The sequence below is a fragment of the Rousettus aegyptiacus genome, unplaced genomic scaffold (assembly GCF_014176215.1).
Source record: "Rousettus aegyptiacus isolate mRouAeg1 unplaced genomic scaffold, mRouAeg1.p scaffold_m13_p_12, whole genome shotgun sequence".
In the NCBI taxonomy this organism is placed as follows: Eukaryota; Metazoa; Chordata; class Mammalia; order Chiroptera; family Pteropodidae; genus Rousettus; species Rousettus aegyptiacus.
Window position 1 is genome coordinate 2,611,550 of NW_023416287.1, and position 7,023 is coordinate 2,618,572.

Sequence of the window (7,023 nt, forward strand, 5' to 3'; positions counted from 1 at the left end):
ATTAATATGAGGAGCCAGCAAACTTTCTATAAAGGGCCAGTAAATATTTTAGATTTTCTGACCACATATGGTTTGTCTCCTCTTCCTTTTCCTCCTCCCCTTCTTCATAACCCTGATAAAATGTAAATAACACTCCTAAAAACAGATTATGGGTCAGTTTGCTGGTCCTTATGCAATTATATTTAAGGTACATTTCTTATAGGCAGTATCTAGTTGAGTCTTTTTTAACTCCCAATCCAACATGGTAATATTTGTTTTTAAATGCTGTGTTTAGACCATTCAAATTGAATGCAATTATTGCTATAGTTGAATTTAGGTCTACCATTTTATTATTTTTCTATTTTTCTCATTTTTTTCTGTGCCCTTTTCTGCCTTCTTTTGAATTATTTGAACTTTTTATAGTATCCTATTTATTTTGTCTATTGGCTTTTTGACCGTATCTTTTACTTTTTGTTGTTGCTTTAGGGATATACAAACCAAACCTTTCAATCTATTTAGAGTTAATATTTCACAACTGCATGTAAAATAGAGAAGCCTTATAATCACATAACCATCTTAGCTTTGTTTCCTTCTCCATGTTATAGTTGTCAAATGCATTACATCTATGTACATTAAATCTCTGACAATGTTATGTTTGCTTTTTAAAATTATACATATTTTAAAGTACTTACAAAAAGTTTTCCATTATTTTCCCCAGATATTTCCTTTTTCTGATATTCTTCCTTCATTCCTGATGGTCCAAGTTTTATCTTAGTGTCATTTCCCCTTTGTCGGGAGAACATTCTAGCATATTTTTTAGAGCAGTTGTGCTGATGATTAATTTTTTTCTTATTCTGAGTATATCTTTGCCTTCATCCTTGAAAAAAATTTTTGCTAGATTTAGAATTCTGAGTTGGCAGTTCCTTGCATATTTTTAAAGATGTTTTGTTTCCCTGTCTTTTGACCACCATTGTTTTTGATGAAAAATCTTTAGTCATGATTCCCCATCATGTAAGGTATAATTTTTGTCTGGCTGCTTTTAATATTTTTATCTTCATTTTTTAGTAATTTGATTTTAATGTGTCTGGGTATGGTTTTCTTTGAGTTTATCCTGTTTGGAGTTCTCTACCCCTCTTGAACCTGTAAATTTGTGTCTTTTGACATATTTGGGAAGGCTTAGTTATAATTCTTTTTAAAAATTGTTTCAGATTATGGTAGAAACTGAAAATTTGGGGCCATTCAAAATAAGTTCTGGAGATCTACTATAAAACATAGGGCCTATGATTAATAATATTGTATTGGATACTTTCTTAAAACTTGCTAAGAGGGTAGATCTTATGTAAAGTGCTCTTACCGCAAAAGGAGAAAAAAAAAACAAAAAAGGAACAGGAGGAAACTTTTGGAGGTGATGGATAAGGTAATGGCTTAACAGTGATGTCACTGGCACGTGTGTACACTTAGCTCCAAACGCATCCATCACCTATAATTAGTAAGTTAAATGATGATTTATTATAATTTAATTTGTAGATTATAGTTTAATACATTAAATGTCTATAGGGTTTTTTTTATATCAATCATACCTCAAAAACAGTAGTTAATTTTTTTTTCTGCACCAATCTCTTCCTCTTCTTTCAAAAACTTCAATAAGTGTTAGACTTTTTGATAATATCTAACAAGTCCCTCAGGCTCATTTTTTAAAATTCTTTTCCCTAAATTCTTCAGATTAGGTAATTATTGTTTTAAAGTTCACTGACACTTTATTTTAAAAAGCATCTTCATTCAATTAGCCTACCCGCTGAAATTTCTGTATCAGATACTTTGCTTCTTAGTTCTAAAATTTTGGTTTGATTTGAAAATAAACTTTTTTAAAAAATAAAATTTTACACTGATAGAAATGTTGCAAAGATAATGCAGTGTTTTCAAATACCCCTCACTCAGTTTTCTTTAATGTTAACATCTTACATTATCACGTACCATGACGTTTGTCAAAGCTAAGATGCCAACATTGGTATATTACCGTTAACTAAACTCCAGGCTTTACTCAGATTTCACCAGTTTATACACTAATGTCCTTTTTGTTGTAGTTGTTTTAGGATTCAATCCAGGATACCACATCTCATTTAATGATTCTTTGTTATAGTTTTTCTTTGCCAAAAACTTTTCAAGATTGTTCAGCTTTATTTCATAAAGAATAATTAGAACAGCTGCTTTTAGGTTTTTGGCAATTCCAGCATTTGGGTCGTCCCAGGGTTATCAACTTTTGATTGCCTTTTCCCTTAAGATTTGGTCAATTTTCCTGGTTCTTGCTCTGCCAAGTAATGTTGGATTTTTATCCTGGACATTTTCTCTGCCTCTGTTATGTGAGAAGACTGGATCTTGCTCTACAATGCTCTGGAGAGTGCTGATTTCTTCTCCCCTTTCTCTTTCCTCCTCTCTCTCCTTTCCTCCCCCTTTTTCTACTTAGCAGGCAGTAAACCGTGTTAGGCTCGCACTACAAGTTCTTTCTCCCCTTCCATGGGCAGTGGTTCCTCTGTCAGTTCAGCCTTCCAAGCCCTGGCTGAGCTGTTTCCAAATGCTGGATGCACCTCCCACTCAGAGGTTAGTGTGGAGCTGAGTGGTGGCACATAAGGCCACCCAGCTCTCAAAGCCTTTCTGTGCCCCTGCTGATGGGAAAAGGAGCTATCCAATCCCGCATGAGTGCTCACTGTACCCCCTGCTCCTGTGGTGGCTCCTCCCAGCGTGGGTCGTTTGCAGGTGCTCAACAGGACTCAGCTGTGTGCATCCATCTCTAAGTTCCCCTCTCTCCAGGCAGCTCTCCTAGCTCCAGTTCTCTGTCCTGCAAACTCCACCTGCCTGGGTCTTCCTGAATCCTTAACTCTGTCCTTCCACCTCAGAAAGGCCACTGGGCACTGAGTGGCTTCCTCCTCCTTGAGCCACCTGGAGATTCCTCCAGGTGGTCAGCTAATACCTGGAGGGCCCACCACATGGTTCCTTTCCCTCAGGGATCACTCTCTTGTGCTGCCTCTTTTCTAGTGTCTGGAAATCATTGCTTTCTATATATTTGTCTGTTTTTTATATTTTATTTTATCTATTTTTTATTTTATTTATTTTATTTTATTTAAGCCAGGAGGGTAAATCCAGTGCCTCCAAACCATTGTGGCTGGAAATAAAGGTCAGACCAAGCTCCAAGGGGATGTTAAACAAAGATCTGGCTTCTTTTCCTGCAGGATGTCCCCTGCCGCCCCATCACCATGATTTTCATCTGCTCAGGCCCCTGCACTTCGTTCTCTCACACTCGAGCCAGTAGGTCGGTGGCTTTCTTAGTCACCCTGTACTAAAGACTATCTGACATTCTCAAGGAAAAAGTCATGTAAACATGGATCTCCCCCGTGTGCTTCCCAGGTTTCTAGGCTTGAGTCCCCTTCAATTTCATACTACTTGTCACTCTCCAGTCCCTTAAATGGTTTATGTTTGTTAACAGTTTATACTTGCTATCCATGGGTTTTTCCATTTTGACCCTTACAACCTCCAGCAAGGTGGACATTTGTACTGTGTTCCCTATTTTACCCATGAAGGGGCTGAAACTCAAGACGATTAGGTCACCAGGTCAAGGTCACATGGCCAAGAATTGGCAGAGCTAGTGGAGGCAGGACTGTAAAGCCATGTCTTACCTTGCAGCATGGGAGAGATTGCTGTGGAGTCTGCTACCCTAGAGGTGGAACTCGGCTTTCAGGGAAGATGCCTGGGTATCAGGGCCCTTAACGTGTGTGCTCTTACTGGTCCTTCAAACCTTGGGCCTTCCCTAAACCTGAATTTGTCCCAGCCACAACTGAGTCTGGAAGAGGGTTCCTGGTGGCCGTGAGGGAGGGGGCGGGCGCCTGGTGAACTGCAGCCGGCGGGCTCTCTTAAAGGAGCAAATCCAACCTGTTTCTCCTCTGCTCAAAACTCCTCATTGGCTCCTGCTACTTTCAGAATGAGAACTGAACACCCCCTGCAAGGCCTGCAAGGCTGCGCCTGCTCTGGCCTTGCCCACCACTCCCGCTCCGCCTCACCCCCCATCCCCACGCCCATCTCACCTTTCCAGCCACTCTGGCCTCCTTTCTGCTCCCCTGGCCTGTCATGGCCTGTCCCGCCTCAGGGCCTTTGCACAAACAGTTCCCTCTGCCTGAAATTATGACTTCCATCTTCTCCATTTAAGATTCACTCATCCTTGCAACTTCAGCTCACCTATCACCTCAACTGGCCCGCTCTACTGCTGTGCCGTCCCTTTTGATATAAATGCCACCCACGAGCGGTTTATTTATAGCCTGATTTCTTACCGGAGCTGGGGAGGAAATGGGACGCGTTGTCTTCCATCCACCGGAGGAAACGACGCCTTCCTGGGGCCCTAGCGGGCTGCCGGGGCTGGGCTCGCCAGGCCCTTCCGACTCGAGGCAGGGTGCATTTGCTTAGTCTCTAAAAATCTCAACAAGACGCCCGTCGCAGGTGAGGGTGGCCTGGCAGGGCCCCTGCAGTGCCCTCAGCACCTTTCCAAGACGGTCACAGCACGGTGGGCGAGAAGAGAAGGCAGGGTGTGACTGTCCTCGTCGGCCTGCGCCGGGTGGGCGGATGGCAGGTTCCACCCTAACCCGGTCTCTCGGCCGCAAGCTCGGCTCCTGCTGTCGAACCGCAATCGGCCCTCATTTTGAAGCGCGTGCTGTCGTCGATCCGCGCCGACCCCTTTTCTCAAGTCTGTCAGCCGAGAGCGCCGCGGCTCGGGGCTCGGTGCGCGTCCCACGTGCCGAGGACAGGGCAAAGTGCCAGGGTCCCAGCGAGGTCCGCCACCTCCCCGCCCCCGGCCGCCCCCGGCCTGTGCCCAACGCGTGCTTCCGGGGCCGCCATCCTCCCAGCAGCCTCTGGGGGGAACCGGAACCGGAAAGACCCCCTGCCCTGCCGCAGGCCCCGCCCCTCCCGCGGAGCGCGCGCGCTGGCCCGGGAGCGCTGGCGGGAGGAAGGGCGCTCAGAGCCGGGGCGAGGTGGGCACCAGGACGCCAAACCGGCGACGGCAGGGTCTCCTTTGCTGTCCTTCCCCGCTGGCTTCGGGCCTGAGATAGAGACAATGGCCTTTCGGCTTAGGTGCCGAGCCTGGGCAGCTGGGCCGAATGGGGACACCTGGGGCGCACAGCCTGGGACCGGGAGGGCGCTGGCCTCGCGCGGTTCCCCAGCCGCGTTTATTTCTCAGGCTCTGCGCTTGGCCTCGCCGCGCGGCCCCTCAGGAATGTGGAAGCCTGCGGCGCGTTACACAGACGTGGAGACGCGGCACCAGCTGGCCCGAATGCTCACCCTCGCGCGGAGAGGACCCGCGTAGGTGACCCCGCCTAGCTTGGCGGCCGGTGGTCGCTGACGCAGGCCGGAGCTTTAGTGCGCGGGCCCAGGAGTGTTTCCCTTTCTTAGGTGGTCATTTCATAGGTGCATTGTGTTTCCAAGGAAGGCGCCGGAGTGGCTCCAGCCCTACCAGCTACAACGCCAGCAGAGTCAGGATTTGAACCCAGTTCTGCTGACCAAAATCTGTGAGAAGCAGCACACTCAGCTGTCCCGCCTGCCGGGTCACAGGAGGCCAGGGGTTCAGGGCCCATCCGTTTTACGGATGAGGAAACCGAGCCCACACACAGAGACCCTTGGGCTTTGTAGCCTGACATGAGCCCCCACGGAGCCGGCCACATCTGTCTAGCCATCCATGGCCTTGTGCATCTTTTGACTCACCTCCCTCCTCTATCCACCAGCACAAACACCTGCTGGTGCCCTTCACTGTAGGGGAGGGGCTCCAAAAGTCAGAGGGCTTGGGACAGAAGGCAGAAAGCCACCCAACCCATGGGTGAACAAAGGATGAGTCTCAGGCACTAAAAAGACGTCTACAGTTATGCAGTGAGTGGAAACTTCCTAAACTTTCGGGGGTGCCGGGAGGAGCCCAAGCAGTGTGGAGATTCTCACGCAGCCAACAGGAATCCAGTTTCAGCTCGAGGGTATCTCGTGTTCTAACTGCTAGCGGTGCATGTAAACCAGGCCTCTGCGCTTTTTAATGTGGGGTTTTTTATTTCTTTTCCCCACCTGAAGAATGTACCCTGAACTGACTCCCAAAGCTCTCAGGACCACGTAGGGACTGAGGCAAAGGTGACCTGCCAGCCGGAAGTCGGTAAGGAACCTTTCCACCCCTTGAGGGAGTGCCGGCCTCGTGAGAACTCCTGCCCTCACAACCCTGTCCCCCTGCTCCCCAGATGGCGCTGCCAGGGGAGACATGATGTTCTCAGGCCATCAGCGGGGAGGCCGGCCTCGGTGTTTTGAGACCCTGCTGGTGGCAGGGGGGCATGGAGGCAGCCCCTACCCCCACAGTCCTAGTACCCCTGCGAGGACCCCCACCTGGGCCAGCATTCTCCGGGAGCTGAGCCTGGCTCAGGGTGCGGGGCTCAGCCACAGCTCACATGACGACAGCATCTCGCATGTGCGTGGGGCCTGGTATTTTTCCAGGGCTTTTAAATGCATTATCTTGTCGGAGGCTCATTCGACAAGGCCTCGAAGCACACTGGAAAACAACTCATTTGCTGACTCCTGAATGGGGAGGAAGCTGAATGCAAGCGTATGTTTTGCTGAATCTCAAACCAAAACAACCTTTTGTTAAAGAACAAACAAATAAACAAAAATGCTGAACATCAAGTCACCAGGGAACATGGTCTGAACAGAGGCTCTGGGCAGAGAATCACGCAGCAAATTCAAATTCAACAAACGTATTGGGGGAGGGGGCTGCTGGGGTCACAGATGTGCTCATGAGAGGGCAGAAGTCCCCCCTCTCATGCCCACGGCTGGGGTTAAGCAGCCCCCGGCCTTCCCAAGGTGGGTGGGTGGGAGCCCGGGATCTTAGCAACCAAGGGTGGCTGCTCCTCTCCCAGGGCCCGGTAGCCACCTCATTCTCCTGAGAGCCGGATGACAATCAACCATTTCCCTAAATGTCCGTCATGGGCCTGTCCCAGGCAACCCCCCTGACGTGGTCACCTAGACTGACCCTGAGTC